Source organism: Medicago sativa, chromosome 7, assembly GCF_051527215.1.
Source record: "Medicago sativa cultivar Bolivia chromosome 7, Bolivia_mono, whole genome shotgun sequence".
Taxonomy (NCBI): Eukaryota; Viridiplantae; Streptophyta; class Magnoliopsida; order Fabales; family Fabaceae; genus Medicago; species Medicago sativa.
The window spans coordinates 63,524,494-63,537,301 of NC_140755.1; positions in this window are offsets into that span (position 1 = coordinate 63,524,494).

A 12,808-nucleotide genomic window follows, 5' to 3' on the forward strand; every position below is an offset into this window, starting at 1 on the left:
TGAAAGTTGGATATGCAACATGTATGTGTGGTATAACAAGGTTATTGGATGTATGAGCACATAAAATGCGTGATTATGCATGTATGAATGCTTGAAATGCATGATTGGTTTGTAATTTGGCAGGGAAAGTTTCACAGGGATAGACAAAACATTGGAAGTTTGGGCACGTAGTGGCTCGTGCTGCGACATATTCACAGGGGAAAAACCTCTCTGGAGAGACCGTCGTTGAGAGACGTATCGAAACCATGGCTGAGGGCAATAAAACTTGTAGAGGAGGGACCCTTGGAAAGTCCTTGGATACAGGTCGCCGTTGCCAGGCGTGTCAGTGCTGGGTAAACATTGGACGTTCGCATCTGTGGTCAATGCTTTTTCAATATTTCATTCTTTCATTTTTCATTTTCAAACCCCATTTTTGCCTGAATCGCCCTTTCGGGTTTTCGATTCACCGGGGAGTAAAGATTCTTTTCATTGCCCCATTTTTGCCTGAATTGCCTTCATAGGTTGTCAATCAGCGGGGTGCTCATTTTTGCCTAAGCCGCCCTTTCGGGTTTTCAACTTAGCGAGCTTTTCATTTTCACTTTTTCAATTTTTCATTTCCATTCTGTTTTTTCATTCTTGCCATTGACCACAGATCATCCTGGGGAGTAACCTGCTTAAAACATGTATTGAAATAGACATTGATATTCATTTATTCATGCATGTTTTATTGAAATGTACCTTGTTGCTCAGGTTTGCTCTCAAAATAGACAGAAAAAGATTTTTTTCAATTTTCAAAGATGTTTGTTTCAGACATTAACAATATCAAAATAGAAAGAAAATGTTTTGTATATAGCATTGAAAGTAGAAAGGAAATAGAGTTTCAAACAATAGAAAGGCTCAAATTGATGTAGAAGAGTGAAAGTCAGCCAAGGGCATGCCTCCACGGATTTACAAAGCTTGGAAAATGGTAATTTTATTGGTTGGTGATACATTGAACACGATGACCGCTACATTTCATAGAAACTTTGAATTCACAAGTACAGAAGCCTCTGATGAAGACGACCGTTGACAGTTGCAGATGCCCCAGGGGTGATGGTGATTTGCCAGATATAGTTACTTGTCTTTTATTGTCAACCTCATTTTTGCATGAACCGCCCTTTCGGGTTTTCGGCTCATCGAGGCGCTCATTCTTGCCTGAGTTGCGTACAATCTCAGCGAGCTTTTTCATATTCATTTTTTTTTGTCCCTAACTTTTGCCTGGATCGCCCTTTCGGGTTTTCGATCCACCGGGAAGCGCATTTTTGCCTAGGCCGCCCTTTCGGGTTTTCGACCTACCACGCTGTTCTTTTCTTTCTAGACAAAGTATTTCTTGACTATATCGGCATTGACAGGATTTGGGAGTTCAACACCATCCATGTGTGTAAGAATCAAAGCACCACCAGAGAAAGCCTTCTTGACAACATAAGGACCTTCATAGTTAGGTGTCCACTTGCCCCTTGGGTCGGGTTGCTGACTAATCCTCCTTTTCAATACAAGTTCGCCTTCCTTGAATTCTCGAGGTCGGACTTTCTTGTCAAAAGCATTCTTCATTCGCACTTGATACAACTGTCCATGAGCCATAGCATCCATATGTTTCTCTTCAATCAGATTCAATTGGTCATACCGACTTTGACACCATTCAGCCTCAGTCAACTTTGCTTCCATGATTACTCGAAGAGATGGAATCTCCACTTCCAGAGGGAGAACTGCTTCCATACCATACACCAAAGAGAAAGGAGTTGCCCCGGTTGAACTGCGCACTGTAGTACGGTAACCATGCAAGGCAAAAGGTAACATTTCATGCCAGTCTTTGTAAGTAGTGACCATCTTCTGAACAATCTTCTTGATGTTCTTGTTAGCGGCCTCAACTGCACCATTCATCTGAGGTCTATAAGGAGAAGAGTTGTGATGTTCAATCTTGAATTCTTCACATAAATCTTGCATCATGCTATTGTTCAGATTAGAACCATTGTCAGTGATAATTTTGTTGGGAACACCGTATCGACAGATGATGTTATTCTTGATAAACTTGACAACCACTTGCTTGGTCACATTGGCATAGGAGGCAGCTTCAACCCACTTGGTGAAATAATCAATTGCCACTAGAATGAAACGATGTCCATTGGAAGCCTTTGGTTCAATTCTTCCGATCATGTCAATGCCCCACATAGAGAAAGGCCATGGGGAAGAGATAACATTGAGGGCATGTGGAGGCACATGAATCTTGTCAGCATAAATTTGGCACTTATGGCATCTCTTAGCATGTTTGTTGCAGTCACGCTCCATAGTTATCCAGTAATAGCCAGCTCTTAACAGCTTTCTTGACATGGTGTGACCCGAAGCATGGGTCCCAAAGGTACCATCATGTACATCATGCATCAACTTCTCAGCTTCTTGTTTGTCAACACATCTCAGCAAGACCATGTCATAGTTCCTCTTGTATAGGATTTCTCCGTCCAGAAAGAATCTACTAGCCCATCGTCTCAAAGTCTTTTTATCCCTGTTGGAAGCACCAGGTGGATATTCACGATTCTGCAAGAATTGTTTGATGTTGTAGTACCAAGGCTTTTTGTCATTCACATCTTCATTAGCTTGATCTGGCATATTTTCAATAGTAAACACATGAGCGGGTCTATCAAGGCGTTGTACTTTGATTACAGGCACATCATTCCAATGGTTCACCTGAAACATGGAAGACAGAGTAGCAAGAGCGTCAGCCATCTGATTTTCATCCCGAGGGATGTGGTGTAGCTCAACCTTGGTAAAATACGTCAACAGCCGTCTCGCATAGTCACGGTATGGGATCAGCTTCTCATGATGAGTCTCCCATTCACCCTTTATCTGATTAATAACAAGTGCAGAATCTCCATAGATGTCAAGGTGTTTGATTCTCAGGTCAAGGGCTTCTTCAATGCCCAAGATGCATGCTTCATATTCAGCTATGTTGTTCGTGCATTCAAAAGTTATTCGAGCAGTAAAAGAAATGTGGTGCCCCTGCGGAGTCACAATGATGGCTCCAATTCCTTTACCGTAAGCATTAACAGCACCATCAAACACCAATCCCCACTTGCTATTGGGATCTGGCCCTTCATTGATCAGTGGCTCTTCACAGTCTTTTGCTTTCAGATACATAATCTCTTCATCAGGGAAATCAAACTTAATTGGCTGGTAATCATCAAGAGGTTGGCAAGCAAGATGCTCAGCAAGGACACTTCCTTTGATTGCTTTCTGAGCTTTGTATACAATGTCATATTCAGACAACAACATCTGCCAACGTGCGATCCTTCCAGTAACAGCAGGCTTTTCAAAGATATACTTGATTGGATCCATTCGGGATATCAACCAAGTTGTATGATTCACCATATAATGACGCAGGCGTTTGGCAGCCTAGGCTAAAGCACAACAAGTCTTTTCAAGCATCGTATACCGAGTCTCGCAGTCGGTGAACTTCTTGCTCAGATAGTAGATAGCATGCTCTTTCTTACCAGTCTCATCTTGTTGACCGAGAACACAGCACTGACAGATACATAATCAAAGGCCTCCCTTCCACTGGCAGGACAAGGATAGGTGGTTCCAACAGGTATTCTTTAATGCTATCAAAAGCTTCCTGACATTCATCATTCCATACAACAGGCTGATTCTTTCTGAGCAATTTGAAGATTGGTCCACAAGTAGTAGTCATGTGAGATATGAATCTTGAAATATAATTCAGACGTCCGAGGAAACCTCTGACTTGTTTCTCAGTTTGAGGGGCCGGCATCTCTCTGATGGCTCGGACTTTGTCAGGGTCAACTTCAATGCCTCTTTGACTGACAATGAAGCCTAGCAACTTTCCAGATCTTACACCAAATTTGCATTTATTAGGATTCAACCGCAGCTTGTACTTTCTCAATCTTTCAAACATCTTTTTCAAATACACAACATGCTGCTCTTCATCACTTGACTTTACAATCATATCATCAACATATACTTCAATTTCTTTGTGAATCATATCATGAAACAGAGTTGTCATACCTCTTTGATAGGTAGCACCAGCATTTATCAAGCCAAACAGCATTACTTTATAACAGAACGTTCCCCATGGAGTGATGAAGGACGTCTTTTCTCTATCTTCAGGAGACATTCGTATTTGATTATAACCAGAGAAACCATCCATGAAGGAGAACCCTTTGGATTGAGCAGTACTGTCAACAAGCACATCAATATGAGGCAATGGGAAGTTATCCTTTGGACTGGCTTTATTCAGATCTCTGTAATCAACACACATTCGAACTTTCCCATCTTTCTTTGGTACTGGTACGATGTTGGCAATCCACTCAGGGTATTCAGCTGTCATGAGGAAACCCGCATCAATTTGCTTTTGTACTTCAGCCTTGATCTTAAGAGCCATGTCTGGACGAGACCTTCTCAATTTCTGTTTGACAGGAGGACATTCAGGTCTTGTCGGAATCCGATGTTCCACAATCTTGGGATCTAGACCCGGCATATCTTCATAGGACCATGCAAAGACATCTGGATAATCATGGAGAAGCTGAATGATTTTCTTTTTCACCTCTGGCTCAAGTGCTGCACCAATCTTGATCTCTCGCCTGTTCTCTTCAGTACCCAGGTTGATAAGCTCAATTTCTTCCTGGTGAGGCTGAATGGCTCTTCTTTCTTGCTCAAGCAGTCGAGTGATCTCATACGGTATCTCTTCATAATCATCATCCTCATCTTCAGCTTCATATACAGGGAATTTAAAATTTGGAGGAACCATAGGGTCACTGTGTTCAACGGGTTTATTATGGTTCAATCTGCATAATATGATTGGGATGATTTTAGAAAAATGTTTTTCTATGCAGATTTTCAAAATTAATAAGAAAATACAGATGTTTTGGTTTTTTCTGGCATTACCATTATTTCCAAGAAAAAGGCACTAAAAAAGTAAAAAACAAAGAGTCGTGAGAAAGACGACCACTTTTTATTGATTAACGGCAATGCCGAAACAAACACGCACTTACAAAGATATCACTTTCGCCTTGGGCAGAGCGAAAGGATTGTTATTTTGAAAACAAGAAACATGAGCAACAAAACACATTACATGGAAGCATGCATGACTAAAGGAACATCAATGGCTTCCCAATTTCTCACAGTGCCTCCTGGTATAACAAATGCAGGCACGTGACCACCTTCGGCAGCATCTTCAGTAATAGCATTGATGAACCCAGCACTGTAGAAAGTTCCCTTTGAAACAGCAGATGTCGGGGAGAATCCAAGGCCCTCTTTACGCTTGTTTTCCAGAATCTGAATCACTTTGCCCCAGCCAGCAGCTTGCCCTGCTTGAACAGCCTTCTGGGCGTCCTTTAGTGAAGCCATGCTAGCACCAGCCCTCCGGGGCTCTGCACCCTCAACAGTCAATCCTTGAAACGACGTCCCTTCAGCGGACCCTGCTTCAACACAAGAGAACGATGATACCTGGCTAACTAGATACGCTTCCTCACCATGCACAGTGACAATCTTACCATTCCTCATGAACTTGAGCTTCTGATGATGGCTCAATTGTCTTAGCGTGGATTCGGGTATTACATTCAGAGATGATCCAGTGTCTACCAATACGTTGGATATCAGGTCAGATCCACAATGTACTGAGATATGTAGAGCCAAGTTGTGGCGTTTCCCTGCTTCGGGGAGCTCATCGTCACCGAACCCCAAGTTGTTGCAGGCAGTAATATTACTCACTATCCCATCAAACTGATCCACAGAGACCTCGTGGTCAACATAAGCTTGCTCGAGTATCTTCATTAACACTTTCCTATGAGCCTCAGAGCTCATGAGCAGAGACAGGATGGATATCTTTGAAGGAGTCTGTAGCAGCTGGTCAACAATCTTATAGTCACTTTTCTTGATAAGTCTCAGGATTTCGTCCAGATTGGACTCTTCAATAGATTGGCCTGCTGGGCCAGTGTTCTTGTCAACAGGAGGAGCAACTGGTGGAGTTACCGTGGCAATAGGTGTCACCACCTTCTTTTGAAACAAGGGTGGACGGACTTTTCCACTTCTCAGAGTTGTAACTTCACTAGCAACATTATCAACTGTAGCTGGGGATACGAGAGGCACCTCCACTCCGTTCTCAATCATGGTTGCATTGTATTTGTAGGGAATTGCTTTGGTAGAGGTATAAGATACCGGACCAGGTAGCCTGATCACCAAAGGCTCAACATACTTTACCTGAGATACACTTTCAACAGGAGAGTCATGGAACACTGGCACAATCACACATACATCACTGGCAATCAAGTACTTGTCATCCATCAGGCTCTGGATATCATTTTGCACAACACAACAGCCCATAGGATTCTGCAGACATTCTGAACAAGAATCATGATCATGTTTGAACAGAGAAGCCTGGCAAAGCTTGAAATGTAATGGCACCAAGGGGGTAACGACATTGCGGACATCCAACATGGGATCCTCTTGAGGAACGGGAACCCTTTCAAAGGCCTCAATCATATTAACAGCAGCATGGTTCGGAAGCGGATTGTCAAGGACATGAGGAACACTGTTCTCAAAAGTCAACCGTCCCTTTTCTATCAGATCTTTCACAATATATTTCAGAGCAAAGCAACCTTCGACATCATGGCCTTGAGCACCCTGATGGAATTCACATGTTAGGTCCTGACGGAACCTGGGAGGCAATGGATTAGGCGGAGGCTTGCCTGGTCTAGTGACACAGTGTCCCTTAGCCAATAGAGTTGGGAGCAGCTCACCATACCGCATTGGTATTGTTGGAAAAGAAGGCTTGGGTCGGGGACCCTGTTGTTGCTGCCGTTGCTGTTGAGCAGGCGGCTGTTGTTGTACTTGCTGAGGAATGGCATTGACGGGCATGGGTGGTTGACCCGGCGGTAGAGGATATTGCTGGTAGAATGGTGGGAAGAAAGGATGTTGAGAGTACTGCATGTAGTGATAAGGCAGAGGTAATTGCGTAGCAGCTGCAGATGGGTTACCAGACACCATCCCCACATCAGATTCTTTCTTCTTATGATGACCATTACCATACTTCTTTGATGCACCATTTGAAGATTCACCTTTCTGTAGGACAATAATACCATCTCGGACGGCCTCCTCTAGACGCGTTCCCATTGTAACCATATCAGAGAAGTTGTTTGGGGCAGAGACTATCATTCTCTCCTTATATTCCTTCTTCAGAGTCTTCAGGAATGTCTGTGTTAACTCTTCCTCATCAAGTCGAGGAGAAACACGGGCAGCTGCCCCTCTCCACCTCTGAGCATATTCTCGGAAGGTTTCATCTGATTTCTGAGACAAGGCTTTAAGAGAGTCTCTATTTGGCCTCAGACGGGTATTGAATTCATATTGACTCTCAAAAGCAGCAGCCAGATCCTCAAAAGTATGGATGTTGTCTTTACTCAAACTAGTGTACCAATCTGCTGCATCATCTGTCAAGCTACTCTGGAAGCAATGGATCATTAGTGCATCATTGTCGGCGTAGTTAGCCATCTTTCGGACATACCGGATAACATGGTTGTGTGGACAAGAAGTCCCATTGTATTTGTCAAATTCTGGCTCTTTGAATTTCTTAGGAACCTCAAATCGGGACACCAAGCATAGATCACGAGCTTTAGCAGGAGCACCATTGTTTCCTCGGCTAGCCTTGACCTCACGGAGTTCTCCAGCCAACTCCATCAACTGTCTTCTCATAGCTTCCATTGCGGGATCTTGTCCACGCGGAGTATCGACATCAATTACCTGTTGCACAGTGTGTACAACAGGGTCGGTAACAACAGTAGTCGTCTGAGGCATAGCAGTAGATACAGGAATCTGTCCTTGTCCAGCAAAACCAGAGACACCAGCAGCAGTATTAGGAGAATAGTAAGCTGAGAGACCATAAGGACGCCCATTGGGCATAACAAAACGAGCATCAGTAGCCACGGTAGATAGTGGGATAGACGGAATTGCTTCAGTAGAAACTGGGACAGATGTGGCTGGTTGTTCTTGTGCAGCCAGCAAAGCAGACATGGTGTCATGAGCCTTAGCCAAGTCTTCTTTCATAGCAGCTAATTCGGCACGGAGCCGAGCATTTTCCTCTTCAAAGTTAGCCATGATCCTTCTCTTGTGAAATCTTGTTTGGTGAATTCTATCTGGTTGATACACTTTGCGAGCACGAGCCACCTTTCAGACTGTGGCAGAAGAACCAGGAGACAATGAGCACGGGAAGCCATTTGTGACCGATGAATAATGCATATGATGCATGATGTGCAAATGCGAAAAGACTCTTTTTTGTCAGAGGACTTTGTCAAAGTGGTTGTGAACATCACGGAGAAACACAGTTTTATTTGAAAATCTTGAGCAAAACTAAAAGTTTAGTTGAGATGGTATCACTTGGTGTTCACATCCGTGATGTTCAAAAGATGACTTGTCTAAGTCCTCCGATAAATGCATGGGAAAAAGTTTATGCATGTATGCATGTATGCATGGATGCATGATTATGTTCAAGTTCGGAGAAAACATGGTGGGTTGAAGTTCAAAGTCGAGGAGTCACGGGTGGACACGGCGTCCGGTGAAACTAGGGCTTTAGGATAATAGTAACCGGGTTCTAAAAAGGTTCCCAAGTTGCAACCTCTCCGACGTATCTCATGGTGTCACGAGACAACACTCGCTCCATGATTATACGTGGAAGGTCTAACTTGAGTGTAGTATCGCGTGACGACTAAAACTCGAGACAACACTCGGTTTAGCCTCCGCACTACATCCTAGAAAATGGCCATGGATGAGTTTGGTTATCTACGGTTCATAGCGTCATAGAACAATTAGAAGTAAAGTGCCTAAACGCGACAACACGCGCCGACAACATCACCCCCAAAATGCCTCGGCTATGTGGGATTGATCGCATAATCCAAAACACGAGGCAACCCCCGGAATGAATTGTCGATTATATCCCTCCTAAATCCTAAGTTCACTCAGCCCGGGTGCAGGACTTTTGATATTCTCACCCCACACGTTTGCAAGAAATTAAACATTTATTCACGTAGGAAAGCAAGTAAAAGAAACAAGTAAAAATACAAGCGCAAGCGTGGAAATAAAGACTAGGCGTAACTCTCGAATATCTCCCCAGTGAAGTCGCCAGCTGTTTTATCTTGGTTTTTCGGGTGTCAAACATTGATTACGTTCGAACCTTTCTAACCGGTGATATCTTATTTTTTCTTGGGAAGGGAAAAAGTAAGCAAAACCCTTGAGAATCGAGGTCCGGGAGTTGTTTTCGCTACGGGAAGGTGTTAGGCACCCATAACGACTATAGTATCCTATAGGAACCGTCTTTAATTTCTACGCGCGCGCTTTATTTTTAAATGCTATTTTGAAAATGTTATTTACACCTAAAAGTTACTAAATGAAGAATTGGAGGGAGAAGAATGTTTTTGGATTTTTATTTTAGTTGAATTGAAGGAATTTTGTTCCTTGCCTACGTACCCGTTTAAGGGATCAAATCCACCGTAGTTCTCTCTCAAAAATGTTTTTGTTTTTGTTGGTTGATTTTAAGTTTGAAAATGGATTTTGAAGAATAGAAAGAGGCCTCAAGGGCATGAGATTAGGAAATTGTGAGGTTTGATTAGTGATTTACAAAAGGAGTCAAAGTTTGATTATTTTCATTGAAATTTGATTAAGAAAATGGAACAGAAAATGCAATGGGATGTTGGATCCCAAGGTTTATTTGGAAAAGCTTTGAGTGAAGTTGTTCACATTTGTTTGGAAAATTGGTTTTTTCTAAGTATAAACCCTAGGCATTCATCTAAGCATACAATCCTAAACATACATCTAAACATGCATATTCTAGCTACTTATCTAAAGTGGTGTGTGTGCATGTGTCGGTGCTTGTGTCGGTGTACATTATTAGAGTCCATTGTCCTTTACATCGTACCCTAGATACATTCTATGGCCTCTTTGCCAAGAAAATTAAAAGCATGAAAGTAAAATATTACAAGAATTCCTAAGTGTTTACATTCTAATTTTTGTACAAATTAAGTTGCAAGAAAGAAATAGAGATGAATATGGTATGAAATGATGATGCTTATGAAATGATGAGGCATGAAATGAAAGGAGTTAGTAGCACATGACAATATCAAAGGAAATGAAGCAAGAGAAACACTAGAATATAAAGGATAGAAAATGAGTGCAAATATAGCTAAAATTTGTTCATAAAATGCAAGAACCAAATGACCTATAATTCTCACATTCCAATATATTCTTAAAGGTTTAGAGTCAAGCCTTGGAATGGGAATTAAGGCCACATGATTTACTTGGCATTTTAAAACCAACTTCAAGCATATTTACATTATTAAACTACACAATGACTTGTAAGCTAAGTAACCCACCAAGACTCACAATTATGCAACAATATTAAACACAAACAGTGGCTAAACTTTATGGAATCAAATGGCATAGGTCACACCTATTCACCAAGCAATTGGAACTAAAATCAAACAAATTTTCACTTATTTTTAGCACAAAATATGACAAAAATACCAAGAAAATCAACACCTTATTTTTTAACCAAATCTTAGCATATGAAAATTATCACAAAATGCTACAAAAATATCAAGAAGCCTACATGAATTTTTTTGGAATTTTTTTTAAAAAAATACAAGAAAATTGCTAGTTTTAATCAAGAATGGTGAAAAAGTCACACATATTTTTTTATCAGGTTTTATTGTGAAACAAGGTTATGAAGCGTCAACAAAAATTATCAAAAAAAGTGGAAAATTGTTTGGAATTTTTTGAAGAAATTTTTATCATGCAGGAGGTGTAAAAAAGTGGGAACAGTGTGTAAAATAGCAACAAATTTGCAAGAAAGCGAAATTCAGCAAACACAGACCCAAGCCCAAAGGTTTGAGATGAATCTGGGTGATCCAACTACCTTGCAGCCATCAGATCAACCCAACTCCACCTCAAACCCTAGATCCAAGGGTTGAGGGCGCGTGGTACACAATAAGCAAGCTCAAGCACACAGAAGGTCCCAATCAGGACCGTACAGCACATCATACAGTGGATCTAACGGCTAGAAGGCAAGCAGAGGCTAAACCAGGGCGAACCAGACTGGTTTACATGAACCGGTCCGGTTTACGCCCTATAAAACACCTGAGGCCGGTCCAACCTTCACAATTCACCTCTCTTTCTCTCTCTAGGGTTCGTTACAGAGCAAGATGCTCTCTCTTCTCTCTACACCTCCGGCGGGTTTCACCGCCGGCGGCGGCGATTCCGTCGCCTTCTACCTTCGTAAACCCTAAACTCCTTGATCTATGACTCATCTTATTCATCTCTTTACAACAAACACGAATCTAAGGCTTAAACACACAAGGACTTGATGAATCAGCGTAGATCGGGTTCAAACTCTTACGGTTTCAAAATATTTCCAGTTTTTCAAAATCTTTTTCGACGAAAGCAGTTTGAACTCTTTGGATCTGTGCTGATCTATGAACATACGACATACATGCACTTTCACTGAGATCTTGAAAGAAAAGAACGATGACGAAGTGTTTACCTGTGGTTGGATCGGAGGAAAACGAAGCGAATCGCTTCAGAAAACTTCTCGGAAGATTTTGATTTCTCTGGTGAGTGGTTTGTTGTTGTCGACACCGAAAATAAATCGGTGAAGTTCTACTTTCTTCTTCTCTGATTCAATTCTTCTTCGTCTCCTCTTCAGTCCTCTTCTTCTCTTTCTCAATTCTTGTGATCGCGTCGAATCCGTCCAGTTGTTGATGGATTCGTGCTTGAATTGCAAGGAATCAGGTTCAGTGATGAGGATTCTTGCAGAGAATCACTGAGAACTTGGATTCAAAAAGAACTTGTTGAATTGTGAATGTTTTCGTTTTGATTCTCTGGAAACTTGCGTAGATTTTGTGTATCTGAGGGTGAATTTGATGATTTGCGTTGATTTTTGTGTTTCTGGAGAAACGGTTAGGGTTTTAGAGGATGAAGTTCATCATGAACTTCATCGTGTTCTTGGTGAAAAGTGGCCTTTGATTTGTTTTTCTGGAAAAATGAAATGGAATTGTGTTTGTGGTGATTTGTGATGAGTTGTATGATTCTGACTGGAGTAGCAATGATTGGAACCTCTTATATAGCTGACATGTGGACATATGCCCCAATAGAAAATTGACATGTGGACAAAAACCCTAACTGATTCGGCCTTGGCATAATTTTGGACATTTGGACCCTTTCTGCAATTTTTGAAAGTTGGAGGACCATTTTACAAAACTTTGGACAAAAAAGGACTTAAAAAAACTCAAAAAATTCGAAAATAATGAAAAACTTAAAAATAAAAGTTTAAACTAGAAAAAGGGCCTATATGCAAATTTTGGAAATATTGGGACTTAAAATAAAAAAAAGTAATAAAATTGACTTAAAAAAACGTAATTTGAAATAAACGTAAAGCGAAACGACTAAAATTTGACAAAACGGACTAAAACGAACCAATGGCCTAAATGAGGTACTTTAAAGTACCTCTCTGCCGAAAATTCGTGTGAAATGACTAAAATGCCCCTGGGGCTGAAAATGACTAGAAATGACTCAGATGCAGTTGAAAAATGGATTTTTGACAGAGATTGAATCAAAGACTCATACAAGCAAAAATAAAAGACTCAGAGACAGTTTTTAGGATTTAAACAGTACTTTGACACTTGAAAAGACTAAAATGCCCCTAGGGGCAAAACTGACTCAAAAATGACTTCAAATGCAATTTTTAAAACGGATTTAGACATAGAATGAAACAGAGACTTATTCACACTACTTGAAAGGACTC